Below are 21,581 nucleotides of genomic sequence, written 5' to 3'. Positions count from 1 at the left end.
ATCACCAGAAGCTGATTTAATAAAAGTGAAGGGACCCCCTTTGGAGATAAATGAAAATTGATGGTGGTGAGGCATGGAATGCTATGCTGAAACACTAGGAAGTTTAAGTTAGAAAGAGTCAAATGATTTTAAGTCCCAAAGAATGTGTCAGATTTAGTGCTGAGAGATTAGTCTGGCATCTACTGAAAGTAAATATCTCTATTGGAACTTCTCATATCTCTGGCACCTTGACCTATTTGGGTGTTGGGAGACAGGAGCAGTAGTCTAGTGGGTAGGATGCTTGTCTTGCAGCAGTCAATCTGAGTTCAATCTCTGGCACCCCATATATTCCCCCAATTCCCTTTAGGGATAATCTCTCAGCACTGCCAGGTGCGCCCCCCCCCACCCTGAAACAAAAAAGAATTAGACAAACTCAGGTGCATTATATCATATATATTGCAGTCTAATAGATACATCATTGCAGACAACTCCAGTGTATGGCACGTAAAACACACAATGTAAATGGAATACTAATTATGACCAAAAAATGAGTACTTCTTAACTTGGTAACGAAAAAGAAGCATAAAATCAATGAAGAGACTGAGAGATCAAAGCCCAATGTAATACATTGAGGAAGTTTGTCTTTAATAAATTCCTTTATAGTTCTCTGACAATACAAATATCTATTTGGCACTTGGCCTGTAGCTCAGTTCCGGTGCACTCACTTGCATGTATGAGATTCTGAGTCTGTTCAATAGCACCACCAGAGAGGGGGAGAGAGATAAACCTTTATAGTCACCCCTTCTTCGCAATAAATATTTTATAACAAACATTTTTCATTTTCAACAACTTTTTATAATTGTACTAATAACAAAATCAATTTCTTAATTACTATTATCATGCCAAGCACATAAAAATCAAATTACAAAATAAATACGGAATGGGTTACAAAAATGAAGAAGTAATCTGATTTTTAGAGGCCTTGCCATTTATGGGTTTGATCTCTTGTAGTTATGACAAAAATAAAAACAACTCTCATTTATTCACTCATACCAGTCAGGCACTGTGCTCAGTGGGCAACGGGCAAAAGCTGCCAAAGTTCCCTCTGATTCACCAGATAACCCGACAGTGAGAGGATGTTGCTCTGTCCATGCATCATCTCAAAAAAAAAAAAGTATCTAGCAGGAATTTAGACAATACGCAGAGCTGGTTAAACAACTTCAGACCTGTCTACAGTTAACACAAGAGAAATGTAGTCAATAAGAATAATAATTTTTAAAAAAGTGCCATGAATCAAAGTGCAAGTGGAAGAAATTGTCTGAATCACTTCTCTGGAAAGGCGTTGAGACATTCTGAAAACCAGGATGCGTGCGCCCCACATCTGGCCTCCCAACAACAACTCAAGGAGATGAATGTTATTTAAGGGTTTTAAGACTCTCTCCAGTAAAAGACCTTATAACACATTAAACTGCAGAACTTAGGAAGACATTATTGCCTTCTGGATTTCATTACATAAATATACGTTTGGGTCTAAAATAAAATAAAATTTAAAAAAAAAAACAGACTGACGTTCCTTGTAGTATTTCACAACCTCTGAGAGCAGCATTAAAACGCTTTTCTTTTTTTTCCTCTCCCCACTATGAGCCTCTGCTTTCTTACCCTGGGTGTCTGAATCCTTTATATGCTCGGGTTCTATTCACTGCCTGTTATTCAGACATTGAAATCCCAAATGTTAATTGTTCTTCCAAGTACATTGACAAAACAGCAGCTAAATAAGGGTAGACCAGACTGTGGTAGACTCTGACATGCATTTATGGAACAATGGGGCGCTGAGAGACAGCCTTGTAGCTCACGGGAAGACATAAGATGTGCTATTTTGACTGCTTCGTAGCAGAATGGGGAACACACGCACACAAGGGAATTATGCATTTTCCTTAGTTTTGCCCAAAGTCCTCAAGGCAACAGAATCTTCTGATGTCATCATGAACTTTCTTTCTCTTCAATTCCATTGACACAAAGGCTAAAAATTTCTAATGACATCATAAAGGAAAAAAAAGAATCAACTATAATGCTCTAAGAAATCTGTTACCTTCAATGAGACTTGCACCAAAACACATGACTATTTTCTGACAGGGTGCATGTCACTGTGCTAAGGCACAGTGGGTGACTCCCTCCCTAATGCAATTCAAACCAGCCAAAAGGAAGGATTCACAATTTAGGTTGGATAAAAAAGACATACTGAATATTGAGCTCAACATTTTTTTTAAAAGAAGGAAATCATTTAAATGTACATTTCTTCGGGGACATTCAAAATCTCACTCATGTCTAGTTATTATGTTACCAATATTTTTGTCCTTTTGGGGGGTTGGTCACAGAACCACAGGGAAAGAGGTACAGGAAGCTTTCACTTACAGAAATGCAGGGCAGTTCAATCTTTTGTTTTTAAGGTGCAGTGATTTCAGTCTCTAAATGTAACTTCAGGCAGTCTGAAAAGAAACAGGTTAAAATCTCTTTCAGTTATAATTGGTATTTCAGATTTAATTAAAAATTAAACTTTCATAATGTTTCACCATCCAAAGCAATGCATTATCAGTCAAGCGTGGCTTTTTTTTTTCTGTTAAGGAAAAAAAATCTCTTCCCAGAGTAGTTTTTTAATGAAAAGAAAAGGATCTAAAGACAGAAAAAAAAAAGCAATTGTGAAAAACAAAATATGCCTCCATTTTAAGGATTTCATAGTGATATGACTAGAAGCTCAATCCCTATGAATTTTAGCTATATTCTATGTGATTTAGAAAAAATAACAATTCCACAACAACATTTTACAGCCTAAAGATTATATAAACTGTTAATTTCAAAGAATAAAGAAGAAAATCTATGATCTGAATACACATGTTAAGGGAAAACAGTTGAAAAAATGTCAAATAACTAAATTTGTCATGTGTTAGATGAGGGTAAGGTAAACCTGTATATATTTGTTTAGGCCCATTAAAGTGGCCCATTACAATGTACTACGGGTCCAGTATGCACCTTATCACATCGTAAAGGGCACACTGTCACACACAGTCACTGGTGTTTGAAGCACTATGCAGAGAGCAGCAAGGTTGAGCCAGACCTCCTGGTTTTACAAACACTGTACCCTTTTAATATATATATATATATATATATATATATTTATATATATATACCTACACATATATATATATATATATGAATTATACATATCTTAAATTTTAAAATCAAGAGTAAAGAAATGTAAAAATATCTGAGTAATAAATATTTGGGCTTAAAATGTAATACTATTTGTTTAAAAAATTCTTCAAACACCATCTATAAATAATAGTTTAAGAATCAGACTAAATTAAGTCATTCTTACTTTTAGATCAGCTTTTAATTGATACAACAGGACTTAGAAAAATGTAGCTTTTTATTGTAAAATGGAGGTAATGCAATTCTATTTTTTCCTACTACAAGTCAGTATATATATCCCATATTTGTCACACTTAAAGTGAGATGTTTTGTCCACATCAGACTAGCACAAAGTCAGATTTAAACTATCTCCACAAGCAAAAGCATGATGATAAATCAGTCCTGAATCTGCATTTATTGTTACACATTGTAACTAGAACTCACTTGTAAATTCTTTATTCCTTAAAGTATCTGAAGGAATATTCTGGGCATCGTGTCTATTTGATGTGCATAGGTTTTAAATGAAAACAGCTTCTGATTCACACTAACTCCATCCATGAATGGAGTAAAAAAAAATTCACTGACTGACTAAACTTTTCCCATTTCTCACATGATGAATTAGACTAAAAATGCTCCAGTGTGAAGACAGAAATTATGGAGGCGGCACCAGGAACAACTGAATGAGAGGAGGGGAGTGCATATATTTCCTTATAAGGCAACAAAACATTCTTAAAAGAAAGTGACAAAAATAACTCATGCTCAGAAATTATATGGAATAACAATAATTCCTGATAAATGACTCAGAAATATTAAAACTGCCCACCTCTATGTAAATCTGAATCACTGATTGGTATTGTTCTACTCACTACTCAAATATGGTTGGTGAAAATGATTCAAAGTCTGGTTCAGACAAGAAAAGATGATGGAAACTAGATTGCCTATTTACATATAAACTATTTTACTGACAACTAATAGTTCAATTTAATCAGCCATATTTCCTTTGCTTTAATGCACCAGATGTTGAGTGAACTGAACTATCAGTAAAAATTAATAAAGTCATTTCTATGAATAGGCGGTCTACATAGTTACATTCTGTTTTTTTCATGCATTTCTCATTTCTTTCTTAGAACTTTCATTTTCTTCCTTCCTCCCCTACTTCTGTCTAATTTCTTCCTTAATTTCATTTTCTTCCTTATTTATTTTTCCCACTATTTTTTCCCCTTTGGTGAGGGTAATGAAGCTCAAAAATAACATCTTGTATCCTGTTGAGGGAAACTTGGTCACAACTATCTTTCCAGATGACAAACTCATTCTTAAATGTCTGTTCCTTAATCCAAAGAAAACAGAGCAATTGAAAAACAGAGACTCAACATTACTTACCACTACCAGCACTACAGCTTTTAATTCCTATGATACATTCATCACAAGGAAGACTGAAGTTTATTTACATTATCCTCTAACCTCAAATAGGACCACAAATAAAACTAATAACAGGAGCATTTTGTGGCACTCCAGCAAACGGCTGGGCAAAACAGATGGATCTTAGTTTGCGCCAGAACTCAAAAAAAAAAAAAATACAGTCGCCAACTCACTGTTGGCGACTACGCATCTTGGCCCAAAGATGGACCTGGAAGTAGGATCAGTTGTCTTTGATATACATACTGCTCCTACTCGAATTTGCCTCCTGAGAAAATCATTAATTCTATCATAGTGTAATGTGTAATGGGTTAAGTATGGGGAACAACAGTCATCAAAAAAGTGAAATATTCAAAAGGGGTGTTGGATAAGGTTAAGGACAGAATGTTTGAACTATGTCCATATTTCAGGTATTATTCTCTACATTTCAACTTTTAAGGGTCCCTTCTCTCAAGTCCGAAACTGTATAATGATACAACCTCTAAAACAGTAGAGTTCCAGTCTATATCCTGATAACTGAGATCTAAAATTTTACTTTACAAGTAGCCATGATCAATGCCAGTAATTATTAAAATTAAAACTGACCACCAATGCCAGATTTCTTTAATGAGGACAAAATTGTATAAGGCTTTATAGATTAGTAAAAACCCAGTGATTTGCTGAGAAACAGTGTAAATTACAAAGTCCAAAAGAATGATTCGCTTGGCAGAGATCATTTAGCAAAAAAGAGTTGTACATTCTGAACTAGTTACTGATTTTAAATGAGTTTCCAGAGCAGTACCTATTCTGTAAGTCGCAAAACCAAAACACAAGACTACAGACAATAAAAAATAAACTGAAAGGGGGTGAGGAATTATGGATCGTAACATTGACTAGGAACAAAAGGCAGCTTCTGACTACATGAATTTTAAAATTCTCACATAGGTATTAGCTTCAGAGCTAAGGGTTTCAGATTTTTAGCAAGTCACAGAACTCAAGAACAATAAAGCACTACAGTTAAAGGAAGTTGATGCTAACTCAGGCACTTCAAATGTTCACCCAACTATTCAGATGAATATTATCTTGCTCAGATTGTTTTCAAGAGTTTACTACATGTTCTTGGACTTATTTATTCTTAAATGTTCATATTTGAGTGTTCCTTTAGAGATGACTACTGTGGTTAGCACAGAGAGAGAGAGAGCAAATAACAATATTTTCCTAGATTTTTTCTCCTATCCACTATGAAAATTTTTTATGAGTATATAGCCCAGTAAAATGAACTGCTGTGTGTTCGTCAGCCATAATTAATTTTTTCTACACTTTAACCAACGTTTTCTTTCACTATTTTTACCCTCTTCAGTTCTCTCTGCCAATAGTGAGATAACTGGGAGCACGCACACACACATACACACTCACACACTCACACACACACACAAACATGGGTGCCACACAACTGGCCATGGTGCTTGGAGGGAACTGCATTCCTGTGGTGGTGCTTGTCTCATTAGAAGCTGTAGAGATGCTTACACATGTGCCCTCTGCAGGTCACACTCCCAGCCATTTTGCCTGCGCATCTGTGGCGCCATAGTGTTCACGATGCTGGGAATAACAGCAGAGTCGCCTGGCATCAGTATCAGAGCTGCTTTGATTCCTCTCAGTGTATGTGGCAATACCAGAGAGCAAACACACAGCCTCCAAAGGACAAGTACGTGAGTCATGAGTCATCTCCTGGCCCCTCATCAGATATTTCTTTTTGAATACAATCCAAAAATATCACGAAAGTTGTGTTAGTATCCACTGATATAGATAATGACAAAATTTTTATGATAAAACCATAATGTGTATCATTATCACTTCAAAAACAATAGTAGTTTTAATGTTATTAAATATGCTATATATGTCAAATGATTAACTTTTAATTAAGAGCTATTTATTTTAAATGGTGACCTATATAAACAAGTGCATAACATCTGAATTACAATCCTACATTGGCAGATAAATTATCTAATCCATTTTTATGTTAACTTCTTTATTTTGGAACAATTTCACATTTATGCGCAGTATATGTGAAAACTGTTCTTTGTTACAGTCATACGAAAACCAGAAAGTCTATGTTATTTAACTTTGTTTTACTTTTTCAAAACTGCGTCAGTATTCGAAATTCTTCACATTGTCACTGTCAACTTTACTTTTTATATATAATTTATTACATTCAATGTTCTAACACCGATCCCATCACCATTACACCTACCCAAAACCATTATTGTACTATTAAAACTTTAGATCATTTAGGTCAGATTGTGAATTTCTACAAATATGACTTCATTCTTATTGATGCCATTATGGTAATATTTTTCTTAACTTCATATTTTGCTGCTAAACATAGAAATGCAATTGATTTCTGTATTTTGTTCTTAATTTTTTAATTAATAAATTAATTATTATGCTTTTGGGGTCACGTCCGGCAATACTCAGGGGTTACTCCTGGCTCTGCACTCAGGAATTACTCCTGGCAGTGCTTAGGGGACCATATGGGATGCTAGGAATCGAACCCGGGTCGGCCGTGTGCAAGGCAAATACCCTACCCGCTGTGCTATCGCTCTTTATTGTCCAGTATTGTGCTCTTTATTCAGCAAACTTTTGTTTTGTTTTTGGCCAATGTCCGGTGCTCAGGGCTTGCACCTACTGCTGCACTGCTCAGGGATCACTACTGGCATGGTGCTGGACATCTAACCCATGTTGGCTGCGTATGAAGCAAGCTCCTCACTGAAGCAAGCACTATCTCTCCAGCACTTTATTTTTGACCAGCAGTTGGATTTTTTCTTTCTATGGATAAAATGTTTGACTATCATTTATGTTGCTCTTTTTTTTTTTCCTTTGCTGCTATGACCATGTTAACGCTCTGCCTCTGGCTTTAATGGATTTTTCTGAGAAGTCAACTGTTAACCAAAATTTTGTCTCTACATTGAATTATACTGAATAAGCCAATTTCCTTTGCAGGAGCTTTGAGTCACACTGAGCTGAGCTCAGGGATCATTCATGGTGGTGCCGGGGAACGATATATGATGTCGAGGATGGAACCAGGTTTGACCATAAGCAATGTAAAGACCTAAATCCCTGTGCTATCTAACTCTCTCATCCAACTCTGCTCTGCAGCTTTCAAGAATTTCTCTTGTGCTTTGCAAATGTTTGACCCCAATGTGACTGCATATGGAGTCCTTTTTTCCCTCTTGTCTTTTGTGCTTCCTAAGTACGTAGATTAATATTATTGACACTATTTGACAGGAATATTAAATTATTACTATTTAAAATGTCTCTTCTCTAGCCATTCTCTCTTTTACTCTTCCATTGTACATATTTTTATAGTGTTTGGCCCATCGGAGGCTCTTTATTTTCATTACTTTCTTTTTGGTCTTTAGACTGGATAATTTTTCATGGTTTAGCATTTGAATATGCCACGCCAGAAATTCTGATGGTGTGGTTGCCAGGAAAACTCCACACTAACACTCAACCAGGTAGTGTGGGCCTGACATTCTAGTGCTCAGTTCTGGCTCTGCAGTTCTCAGACCACTAGTGCTGAGGGTCACCCTGATGGTGCTCAAATGGGTATGCAACACCAAGGATTGATCTTGGGTCCTTACACATGCCAGGCATGTGCTTCAACCCTTTGAAACAATATCCGCAGTTTCTGAATTTAAAGTTTACTGATTCTTTCTCCCACCGCTTCAAATCTGTTTCCAAATCCGTACAGAACTATTTGTATGGATTTATGCAATTCCAACCCCATAATATTTATTTCCTCCTCTCTATATTTATTAAATAGCACTGTAGCATGTCCTCCCATTGTTCATCGATTTGCTCGAGCAGGCAGCAGTAACATCTCCATTGTGAGACTTGTTGTTATTGTTTTTGGCATATTGAATACTCCACAGGGAGCTTGCCAGGCTCTACCATGTGGGCAGGATATTCTCGGTAGCTTTCTGGGCTCTCCGAGAGGGATGGAGGAATCGAACCCGGGTCGGCCACGTGGAAGGCAAATGCCCTACCCACTGTGCTATCGCTCCAGCCCATTTTATTAAATAAATATTAAATATTTATTAAATATCTTTGAAAAATAATTATTAGTTAAGTACTTACTATATCATCTTTTAGTTATTTTAAACATATTCAGAGTACCTGTTTTCAAGTCTTTGTTACATGAACCTTAGCTTCTTCCCCTACAGTCCTAAAAATTTTCTTTTGACTATTTAATAGGATATGGGTCATCACACTCCTATTTCTTTCATATTTCATACTCTATTTTCTTCAAAATTAAAATTTACACACCATATAATAGAAACTCTGGTTTCTGATTTGTTCTTTCTGGATGTTGTTGCTGTTGTTGTTTGTTACTGGTTAAATTCTGTTTGGTCTCTGTCCATCATTGCCACAGCTGCTGATATCTCTGATAACATTCTCTACTCATTTTTAAAAACTAAGACAGTTAGACGTTTATATCAAGGGACTGCTTATATATTGTATTAAAACACCTTATACCAATAAACTAAGATCTTTTGTCAATAAAAAGAAGTGCATGTGTAAGGGAATTCATTCAAATTTCAGGCACATTACTATCTTCCTCCTTCACTTTTAATTTCTATGGATTTTTTTCGAAGGTCATGGTAAAAGTCTTATATAGACCTACTTTAAATGGGTATTGTAGACTCTCTTTCTTTGATTTTTCCTTGTACGTGGGCAGTCTTCCACCCTATAAGGTATATATGACTGCATAAAAAGGCCAGTGTTTCTGTATCACTTTGCTATGAATTGGCATAATACCTTTTAGTATAATACCATATAGCTTTTCATGTTGTATTATATCAACTGATTCCCTTCCCATAATTAAGTTGTGTATCTCGAAGACTTCTGCTCTGGTAAAACTACGGTATGAGAATAACGTTTACGGGGATATAAGAAACGGAAATAGTTCCAGCTAGACTACTAGATTGTAATTATGACTCTTATCTCAATACAGTCTTCTATATGGTTTCTTTTACTCTCAAAAATATGCAGTTTATGGTCAGGAAAATAATTGATGGTTTGGGGGACTGTCTTGCATGCCACTGACCTTGTTTCACATAACTCCCCGAGGACCACCAGAAATGATCTCTGAATCCAGAGCTAAGAGTAAGTCTTAAGTATAGTCAAGTGTGATCTAAAAATAACCCATTTGGGTGATCTAAGTTAAGATATTCTATACAGTGGTCATAACCATTCATAACACTGCTTCAGCAAAGAACCACTGCCTCACAGATGTATGAGTGAGGATAAGTGGGAGACCCAAATTCTATTAAATGAAATGTTTCTACTATGGAAACAGTTAAAAGGAAATCTTCTATGCTGGTCCAACTACATCTCTAGAAAATATACATTTGGTCTGTTAAAATCACTAGTTAATTCTGAAAACACTTAATTAGTTTTGACCAACGAGAAACAGGGGTGGAATGAGAATAAGATACGATACTTATCTTCTTCCTTTATACAGTGAGAGGAACCACTCAATAAGGAGAGCACAAATTGCATTCTTCATAATATATTATGATGGCACAAGCCTATTTGAAATAATTTTGGAGAAAATCTAAACCATCATGCAAAGAGTCTCTCTTTTGTATGACTGGATATCTAAAGAAGTTCCATTACTTAGATCGAGTTATTACTTACCAATTTACTCTCCATTTTATGCAAGCTATAACTCTTTGAGAACAAACTAAGTTAACAGGTTCCCTGAAAACTTAACTATTCACAAAAGTTGTCAGAAAGCTTCCAAACAGGAATCACTTTGAAAATGACTTTTGCTTTACATGATGATTCACAATAAAATCCCCTTAGACTCTTCTAGAGCATGTTAATTTGAAATAGACTTACAAAATCACTATTACTAAAATGTGATACATATTTAGTGTCTATTTAAAACTTTTTGTTTTATTTTTATTCAGAGAAATGTAGCACTGTCCTCTCGTTCATCGATTTGCTTGAGAGGGCACCAATAATGTCTCCATTGTGAGGGAGGCTTGTTGCTGTTTTTGGCATATCAAATACGCCACAGGGAGCTTGCCAGGCTTTGACGTGTGGGCGGGATACTCTTGGTAGCTTGCCGGGCTCTCCAAGAATGGAGAGGAATCAAACCCGGGTCAGCCATGTGCAAGGCAAATGCCCTACCTGCTATGCAATAGAAAAATCAATAAATGTGCAACAGAAATTCAGAATGTATCCTTAACTTTGAACATGTTACTTATATTTTTGTTTCACATTTTCAGTGTCAATAAAAAAAATAGAAATAAAACAGAATTTTCTATCAGTACAATCAATGATAATTTGCCTTTAAACCAATAATTTAATTAAACCTTTAACTCATGTTATTTTTTATGTCAGTAGAAGTTATAAAAATGAGTATTACTGTTTGGAAAACAGGAATCCAGTTCATAAATTAAAACATGGGGAAATCACATATATGGCTTAAAGGTAATATATGAGTTTGTAATATACTGAATTGGAGAAAATGTACAAATTATAACTATGAGAAAACTGGAGCCCCTTATTCCTCATATATATGTATATCTCTATATGTATATCTCTATATATGTATATGCATATATCTATATATACAGGTGTATTTGGACTGGAGCTATAGCACAGTGGTAGGGCATTGGCCTTGTGTGCAGCCGGACCAGCCAAGCCAGCCCCTCTCAGAAAGCCCGGCAAGCTACCGAGAGTATCTCACCCGCACAGCAAAGCCTGGCAAGCTACCCATGATGTATTCAATATGCCAAACAGTAACAACAAGTCTCATGATGGAGATGTTACTGGGCCCGCTCGAGCCAAATCGATGAACAACGGGAGGACAGTGATAGTGACAGTGACAGATATATACATATACATATGTATATATATATATATATAGCAGCAGAATAAAGACATATACATTACATATAGCACTCAACAGCAGAATAAGCATAAATGTTGAGAGAGAGGTTTTGGTCCAATAGTATGGCACAGCTCCAGTTATTCTGTGAGGTGAACAGAGTGCATAACTTTCAACTGTATTTTTAATTTTGTTAATTTTTGCAACTGTATGTTTGTTAAATTTTGTAATATTTACATATTTACAAATGTTTGACTTATAATTTTAAGTCAACATTTAATTTTATAATCATTTTTGCTATTAACAAAGTAATCCTTCAAAAGTTTTTCAGTTAGTCAGCCTAGAATTCACTTCAGTCCAATAACAAAGATATATCACAGAGAAACAGCATTTACAGAAAGGTTGTGTTCTTTTCATTGTACTTAGCATACCAGCATTTGTCTTTCTCTTCCATCCCACTGACCCCATCACACACACACACACACACACACACACACACACACATAAATTTTTATTGAGACCTTAAATCAGAGTTTCATGCATCTAACTTTCCACACCACACCCACCATCTGAGTGCAGGCTCTCCACCAAAGTCCCAAGGCTTCCTCCCATCCATCCCCTGGGAAACTCTGCCCTTGGGAAACTCAGTTCTGTAGACCAATTCTCAGGTCCTGCAGCTTTTGGCCAGTGGCTCTGCCCTTAACACGATCACGATCATGATCATCCTGTTGTTCGTCGATTGCCTTGAGCAGGCACCAGTAGCGTCTCCTTCGTCCTAACCAAGAGATTTAAAAAACGCCATATTCAAGGCTCTTTCAGGGTTAGGAGAATGAGACCCATCATTGTCACTGGTATTTGGCATATTGGGTACGCCATGGGGAGTTTGCCAGACTCTGCCGTGTGGGCAGGTTACATTCGGTAGCCTGCCAGGTTTCCTTAACACGAATTTCTAAAACCTTCCTTTGAATTGTATCAGAATGTAGTGTTGTCTTCCTAGCCTGTAGTTTGTAAGACTAAAAATAACCAAATGACAACCATTTGCCCAGCCTGCATCATCTGGAGCAAAGGGTTTCACTTAATAATTTTCACAGCTTGAACTCTCTGGGCACCTTTCCCCCTATGTTGTGTTAAACCTCTACGTAAGTAACAGAGCTCCTCAACAACATATTTGGACAAGGGAGGGGGGGGGGAGGGGGACACTGGCAGTGTTCAGGGCATAACCTTGGCTCTGCTCTCAGGGATTAGCCCTGCTGAGGCTCAGAGGGCCTATGTGGTGGAGAGGAATGAACCTGGGTCAGCCTCGGAAGGCAAGAGCCCCACCCACGACACTATCTTTCTGGCCCCTCTGTATTTCTATAGTACTTCAAACAAAATATAATTAACTGATTTCATATATATACCTGACGAGATCTAACATGTCATATAAATGTTTGAGTTCTCTATTAACGGCACTTAATGAATGTGGTTTTATGACAAATGCTTAAAATCTAGAACACAGTTATATGTGTGTGTGTGTGTGTGTGTATACATATGGATTATTTCTTTTGAAAGCTACATAACGTTTTATGATTCAGATTGTTCTACCTTCCACATTGCTTGCCTATGGGTAGGCACCAAGCAGCGCTTATTTACTGCAACAACCCCCTCCTGGGTCCTGGAAAACCCCAGAAGGGGAGCACAGGGGCACTGGGGCAAAGTTTGGGCCTCAGAAGCCCACCCAGTGCCATCTTGGAAAGGGTAAATATATGTTCTTAGATATCCTTAGGAACAAAAGAAGAGAAAAAAATGTCTCTAATCTTGTCTCTATAGACAACACATTATATATTGAATCATATTCTTAACATACTGAAGATGCTGCTTCCTAAGAACTCTCAAGAAATGGGTACAGAAGATACGTTATTCATATTACTAATGTTTCCCTAATTAAGTTGTCTCCAGTTACGAATTTTTCAAGCAAGGAGAAGAGTGGTTTAAAAAAATAAGTTCAGTAAATTCTGACATACATTTTTAAGGTCTGTTTTCTACCACAGCAGACTGTACCCAGGGATTAATCCTGACTCTGTGCTCAGTGATAACTCTCCAGTTGGGATTCAGGGGACCATTGGGGTTCAGAGGACTATATGGGGTGCCAGGGACTGAACCAGGGTCGACTGCATGTAAGGCAAATGATTTACCCGTTGTACTATCACTCTGGCTAAGGTGAAACATTTTTGTATAATGGATTATGTATGCTGTCCTTAAATTTAGCTCATAACCTCTATCCCTACGAAATTTTAGTATATTAACTCTTAACGAATTACTTCGGCAGCTGAAGACCTTCAGAACCAGCCACCACCATGCTGAGACCACTCTGCACACACATGAAGGTACCAGCAGAGGAACAAAGGCATGCGGGTCCCGGGGCTGAGATCTCCAAGCCTGCTCGGATCGGGGCTGAGCATCCTCCACCCAGATCCTCCATATTTCAGTAGGCAGGGGTCACACCCACCAACTGGCCCCCTGGCACCATGTAATCCCATCAACGGCCAAGACCCAGAGACTATAAAACCCAGCTCCCAGAAGCTGGGTTTATTATCTCATTCTTACTCTGGACAAACTGGCAGGCTACTGAATGTAACCTGCCCACACAGCAGAGTCTGGCAAACTCTCCGTGGCGTACCCAATATGCCAAATACCAGTGATAATGATGGGTCTCATTCTTCTAACCCTGAATGAGCTTTGATATGGCACTTTTTTAAAAAAAAATCTCAGGGCTAGGACGAAGGAGACGTTACTGGGGCCTGCTCAAGGCAATCGATGAACAACAGGATGGTCGTGATCATGATGGTGAACGAATTACTTATAATTGTGCTTATGCATTACACATTTTACACTAATTTTCCTTAACTAAAATGTTAAGCACATTCATTGTGAAAAAATTGGAAAATAAAGTTAAGTGTGACGTATTCGATATGCCAGACAGAGTAACAACAAGTCTCACAATGGAGACATTGCTGGGCCTGCTCGAGCACATCAAGGAACAATAGGAGGACAGTGCTACAGTGCTGAAGTTAAATATAACGAAGGTAAAACCTACAAATATCAATATCATGCAGAGAAAATTAACTACTGGTAGCTAAAACTGTCATTTTGTTTAAGTGATAAACTGTTAAAAATTTTTATTAAAGTAACATGATTTGCAAAGTTACTCATAATTTTTAGACATGCAATATTGAAGCACCAATCCCACCACCAGCATCAACTTTCTTCCACCAATGTTTCCAGGTTCCCTACCTTCCCATCCCCCACACCACTACCTAAGTCTTCCCTCCTGACGGGCACCTTTTCAAAATTCAGTTGTTAAAATTCGATTTGTAACAACTGTTAACACCGTGGTTTGGATACTTGGCACTATCATTCCTTAACACCACTTTGTACCTTAATTCTCTGGCCTGACCCCCATTGCTTCTCACCTGTCTCATCCCCCCTCACGTCTACTATTTCTTTCCTTTTCCCTATACTCTGGGAGTCAAGGTTAATCTGGGCATCCCCTTTCAAACATTGCATTCCCTCATCCATTACTCTAAATGGCACATGTCAGTGATATCACCCTGTGTTTATTTTTCTTCGGGCTTACTTTATTTAACATGATGTCTTCCAGTCCCATTCCTGTTGCTTCGAATTGCATGATTTCATCATTTCTCACAGCTGTGTACTATCTCATTGTGTATTTATACATCTTCATGATCCACTAATCTTTTGTTGGACAATGAGGTTGAATCCAAATCTTAACTAGTGTACTGAGTGCTGCAATGAATAATTGTGTGCATAAATTTTGGGGAATTAATGTTTTTCTGTCCTGGAGATTGATACCCCAAAATGGAATTGGTGGATCATACAGGAGTTCAGAGTTTACTGAGTACCCTCCATACTGTTCTCCATAGGGGTTGGTCTAGAACACAATCCCACCTGCAGCAGATGAGAGTTCCTTCCTCATCACATCCCCACCAACAGAGATTGTTCCCAGTCAATTCGATATGTGTCATCCTTGCTAGTATAAGATAATATGTCATTGTTTCTTGATTTGGATTTCCTAAATAATAAGTGATGATGAGCATTTTTCATGTGCCTGTTGGCCATCCACTGGTTTTCTGCAGAAAAGTGTCCAGTTAATTTCCTCTCCCTATTTTTTGATGGAGCTTTTAGACTTTTTTTTGGTTGATCTTTATACATATTTATAGGTCTTGGATATCAATGCTTTATCTGATATGTTAAGTGTGATTATTTTCTCTCACTCATTTAACTGTCATTTAATATTAGCCCATGTTTCTTTTGCCATAGAGAAACTTTTAAGTTTGATGTTGTCCCACTGAGCTCATTTTGATCCTGTAGTCTGTTCTAGTGCATCATATCAGTGAAAATTTCTCCAAGATCTAGGTCTTGAAGTGTTCTGCCTATATTTTCCTCAATGTACTTTATAGATCCAGCTCTTTTATCTAAAGGTCTTTGATCCACTTTGAGTTGACTTTTGTGTAGGGTGTGAGATACAGATCTAGCTTTAACAATTACACGTGGCTATCTATTTTATTTTTAATATTTTAAAGGTCGACCTGAAAATGCTTGCAGAACACTTTAGAACACTCCTGGTGGCTTATAGGTAGTAGGACTGTGTTGTTGGTGTTGTGTGATGTGGTGCTTGATAGAACACAGACCTCACATATGGAAGGTATTTGCTCTAGCACTTGAACCATATCCTTTGTTCCTAAACATGAGAGTTTTTAATTCCAATTTGGTTTCCACTTTTTCCCAATACACATCACTCAGTTGGCTCCTATTCTACTAGATTGCAAGTACAAAAGTAATGGAAATATTTTGATAATAGTTATTTTCGACAAAATTTAGTTTTTAAACAAAAGTTTAGTGATTAAAAATACACTTGATTTTTTTGTCTCCTAATGTTTTTATTCACAGTGATTGCTCAACATTATATTACTTAGGTTTTAGTCACGTATATTAAGATATTTGATTCCATAACATATCAGTGATATTGATATAAAATACACATGCAAAAATATTCTATACCTATAGTATACAGTAGTTTTAGAATAGATTATACCACTTCAGTTTTCATATGTGAACTTTAGAAATGATTTCTTTTTAATTTAATTTTTATTAATAAACTATAATTTACAAAGTGATTGATAGCTAAGTTTTAAGAACATAGAATTTCTACAATAGTCCCACTACCACTGATGATCTCTTATAAAACAAAGATAAAGTGGTAAATTCAAAGCTATAATCAAATGTCACATGCCAAAGTCAAACAGTTTTGATTACAAACTTATTATTTTTTTACTTTTACTATCTTTAACACAATACTACAATATTATTATAAAATACTGAATTATGAACACCATAGTATCCTTGACATCCATATATATCTCAAGAGTCTAATCTATTCTATCAGAAGATATATCCTCTTTCTGTGAAATCTGTCATGTAGAATTACATCATTTCGCATGGCTCAAATGAACTCCAATTCACAAAATGCTTTAAAAGATGTTATGAAGAGACATATATATGTATATGTACACATATACACACATATATACATATAGCTTCCTCCTCACCTTAGCATGGGAATACAATGAATCAATAATATGTTTCATTATGACAGCTGTTTTAATGTAAGTAACAAGGTGGACATATAGAAGATGTGTGCCTGATATAAAATATTTACATTTTAATAGGATCGATCACGATCATGATCATGACCATCCTGTTATTCGTCGATTGCCTCGAGCAGGCCCCAGTAACGTCTCCTTCATCCTAGCCCTGAGATTTTTTTAAAAAGTGCCATATTCTAGACTCTTTCAGAGTTAGGAGAATGAGTCCCATCATTGTTTCTGGTATTTGGCATATTGGTTACGCCACGGGGAGTTTGCCAGACTCTGCCGTGTGGGCAGGATACATTCGGTAGCCTGCCAGTTTGTCCAAATAGGATCGATAACAGGTACTATATAGGAAGGGAGGAATGGTGGCTGAAAAAATGCATGGACGTCTGTAAGGTATAAGTATTAATCAGCAGTATTGCTTCCAAACTGAGATAGAGTAATAGTTCCATGAGGTAGATAATACAGTCAGCAACAAATATTATTCAATGTACACCTGTAACACTGAGGGAGAAGTATACGTTTTATTTTTATCGAATTCTGAGAACACTTTAAGGTTGTGTCTTAGAACAAATATCAAATGTGATGCTGAAAATGATGGTAGTATGAAAAAAATCAAAAAGTAATAAGAACAGGACTCCTTTTTCTTAAAAGACTAGAGATGACTGCTAAAAGATGACTCCCTTTTAGCAGAGATGCTAACTTTGTGTTAGTATTTGTTTTCCTCTTACTTTGCAGGGAAATACTTTCATAAATGGTCCAAAAATTATGACAAGTTCTTCAATGAAATATGTTATTCAGAAGGCAATGGTCTCCCTCAAAATTACAGTGGACTGCATTATTCTGATTTCCAAAGTCTGAGCAGGGTCACCTTCTGTGAGGAAAATTACTACTGTAATATTTCATAAATTAATGTGCGTGACATTTGTCTATCCAGTGTTATTCCAAAGATTAAAAAATCTTGCAAAAGTACATACAATATTTAAGCAGCAATGAGAAAATAAATGGTAAAGTTACAATAATGACAGGAAAAATATCAAGAGACCAGAGTGATGTCAATATACAAAAGAAATATTGTTAATTCAAATGCATCTTCTTAACTATTGTTTATGCGTATTCTTATATAAGCAATTATAAAGAAAAATTTTATTAGGATTCATTTTTACATTTTTCCTGGCTTATATGTTACCTACCAACCAGAGGGTAAGGTTCCTGAAAGTGTATCACTTAATGCTTTTCTTTACTCTTATTAATAATCATCAATAGACACTGCAAAGAAGAATTATTCCTATTAAATATTTGCTGTTTGACTTGTGTAAAATATAAAGATTGGTCAAGAGAATTATTTCAGAATATCAAGTGTTTAATCACTCAACTGTATAAAAGAACAAAATAAGATTCTGAAAAATAAAAAAAATTACAACACAAGATAGGGAAAACAAAATGTTATACTAAACTTCATTGAAGCAATAAGATTACACCCAAAATACTTTAATTAAAAGTAAACCAATATAAACATACTTGAATACTACAAATAATTCAGAATATTCCCAGAGAAATTAAACAATGACATCGTGAAATTATTTTCCCCAGCTTCGCAGATGATTTCTGTCAAAATATATAAAATGGCAAAGGCCAGAAATTTGAATATCCCAATCAGGCAGAATACAAATATTATGTTACAACTGTAACACTGTCCTCCCATTATTCATCGATTTGCTCGAGTGGGCACCAGTAATGTCTCATGACAAATTGTGAGACTTGCTGTTACTGTTTTTGGCACATCGAATACGTCACGGGTACCTTGCCAGACTCTCCGAGAGGGGCAGAGGAGATAAGCTAATTTTCTAAGATACTACAGTCTTACTATGTAGTATCTACATAGATACTATATCTACTACAGTCTTATTATGTTCTTGATTATAATAAAGGTACAACAGAATGTCAGCGCCACAGGGGAGGGTAACACGGTTAGTGGCGAACATTATTCCACGTAAGCATGTATTAGTTCAAATGTAAAATCTGATCATATAAATTATAAATAAAATTTTATAATTAATTTTTAATTTTAATTTTAACAACATATAATTAGGCTATTAAAAAGACTTTGAATTTTTTATTTCCAATAAAATCCCAAATTTAAAGTATTCTAGTAATGTGAGGACAATTTTATAGTGGGAAACATATAAAATTTAAAAGAAATTTAAATTGCTTGTGAATGATCAAGTAAACAATATTATAATGTTTTTAATTTAATGGGATTTGTATCTGAATTCCAGGATCTATTGAAGAATTTCTGACATAAAGAAAATGCTGAACAAATACACATTTGAATTAAATTTAAAATTATTTTGAAAAAGTATCTATGCCATTAAGAAGCCGACAATATTTATTAATAAGGCAATAACATGCTTCAATACTCACTCCTAATAAACAAAGAACCACAAAATAGTACATTAATATATATTACATATTTGACAATAATATTTTAAATATAGTTAATATTCACCACAATATCCAGATTAAGGAACCCTGATAAAACAGCTTGACGATAAATCTGATTTGACTTTTTTCTTAAATATTTTTGAAATGTTATGAAAACATCAAGATGACAACTTATTATATAACATTCTAATGGTTTTATAATAAGGAATTTGGGGTGCTATATAAATAGTATTTGTCTCTGTGTTCATAAATATGTAAATGAATAAAATACTTAAAATGAAACATTATATAAATGAGATATACATTCGAATATAATTACAAAGATAGATACAAATTTATAACTGTATAAAATTCCACTGAAAAACTTTTATGAGTTCAATAAAGAAAAAATATTTAAAAAATTGAGTTGATGACTAGCCAAAGTATTTTTGAAACAAAATAAGGAAGAATGTGTCTCAACAAATGTACAGATTTACTATTAACACTACTGGAACAGACATGGAATTAGTCAAAAAACTGAAAAAAAAACAATCAGTCTACAAATAGATCCGAATGTTGATAAAGATTAGCAAACAATTGAGATGGCACCTAAATAATTGGTGAAATATTGCTTGGATAACAAGGTAACTATTTTTTTTTTCCGGGACAAAAACAAGTAACACACTAATCTTACACCTCTAGGCTAAAATACATTGTAGAAAGGTTAGAAAGTTAAATCATGATGACAGCAAAATACTCATTTGCCTTTAAGTCTTTAATAATGAAGATAAAAGCAAAAATACTGTCAGAGAAAAACAATTGAACCAACCATACAAATGTTAACATTTTATCATATCAAAAATATTAAAAATGATTTAATAGCTTGTGAAAATTGGAACAAAAATTTTCAACATGTTTGACAAAATTAGTGACTTAATGTTCAAAAAATTTTACAAATCATTAAGAGGACAAGTAAAAAACATGAGCAAATTATAAAAAGAAAAAAAACAATGACAAGCATATGAAAAACATACCTGCTTCATATTAGTTAAATCAGTGCAAATTAAAACAAAATGAATCCTTTTTTTGCCTACAAAATTTCCAATAATTTATAACATGACAGCATTCTGAATAGGTAAGAGCATAGTTAATAAAGTTCTCTCACATACAAATTGGAACGAGCTATCAAAAGATATTTTATAAGTTTTCTTTCTGTAACACATTTAAAAATATATGACAAAAATATTATTCACAACAAAGATTAGAATTTATAGATAAGACTGGCCTTAAAACAGTGGGAATAATAGTAGAAAATTGTTCAAATGTCAGTGATGGAGGAGTTGAATATTAGGGCTCATATTATACATAGATACAATATTATGGTCATTTGATGTATTTTATCACTCTGGGAACTAATAATGTAGTTAACAGCAATTAAAAACACAGAATATAGACTAAAATTTATTTTTAATTCAACAGACACATCATATAATAACCTGTATTCACAGTGATGCATATGAAATAAGGAAGCAGATTAAATCTTTAAATTGTTTGTCCCCAATTTAAAATTTTCTATATATATTTTCCTATTTAATAATAATATTCAATGAGTATGCCTTATCTTTATAGCTGTAAAACAAAGTTTTCAACTTTAAGTGAGTTCATATGTGCTTAGAATTCAAGATAGAAGCATAAAATAATGATCAAAATCTCTTCCTATATATGTGAAATTACTGTGCTCATTCATAATTTTCTATATAAGGAATAGTTATTAAGGATACTTGATTTTTACTTTAATCCCTGAAGTGCATAAATTTGTTCCTAGTGAGGAAAAAAGATAAAGACACATTCCCATATAGGACCAATATTCTGACTACCTACATACCAATTTTAACTACTTTGTTAGTAACCATTTTGGAACTGAGTTTGATAGTTTTCAGTCTTAGAATGCTTATTTGGCCCATTCAGCCAACAACCAAGGAGGTAGTCTTCAACCAATTTTGCCCAACACAGTTAATAGTGCATTTGATTTTCATATTTCTTTT

General features: G+C 35.1%; 1 protein-coding gene across 5 annotated transcripts in view; it reads right to left on the bottom strand.

Annotated features, from left to right (window-relative positions):
* ZBTB20 (zinc finger and BTB domain containing 20) overlaps nt 1–21,581 on the bottom strand; it is a 903,174-nt gene that overhangs the window by 531,899 nt on the left and 349,694 nt on the right. For all 5 annotated transcript variants that reach the window (XM_056109442.1, XM_056109441.1, XM_056109447.1 and 2 more), the window contains one exon: nt 2,392–2,465. The gene's annotated coding sequence lies outside the window, so the exon portion shown is untranslated. The remainder of the gene's footprint in view (nt 1–2,391; nt 2,466–21,581) is intronic.

This window comes from Sorex fumeus, unplaced genomic scaffold, assembly GCF_029834395.1.
Source record: "Sorex fumeus unplaced genomic scaffold, SorFum_2.1 ptg000265l, whole genome shotgun sequence".
NCBI classification, from domain to species: Eukaryota; Metazoa; Chordata; class Mammalia; order Eulipotyphla; family Soricidae; genus Sorex; species Sorex fumeus.
Note: the sequence above shows the minus strand (reverse complement) of the source record. Positions and strands in the feature narration are given on the sequence as shown.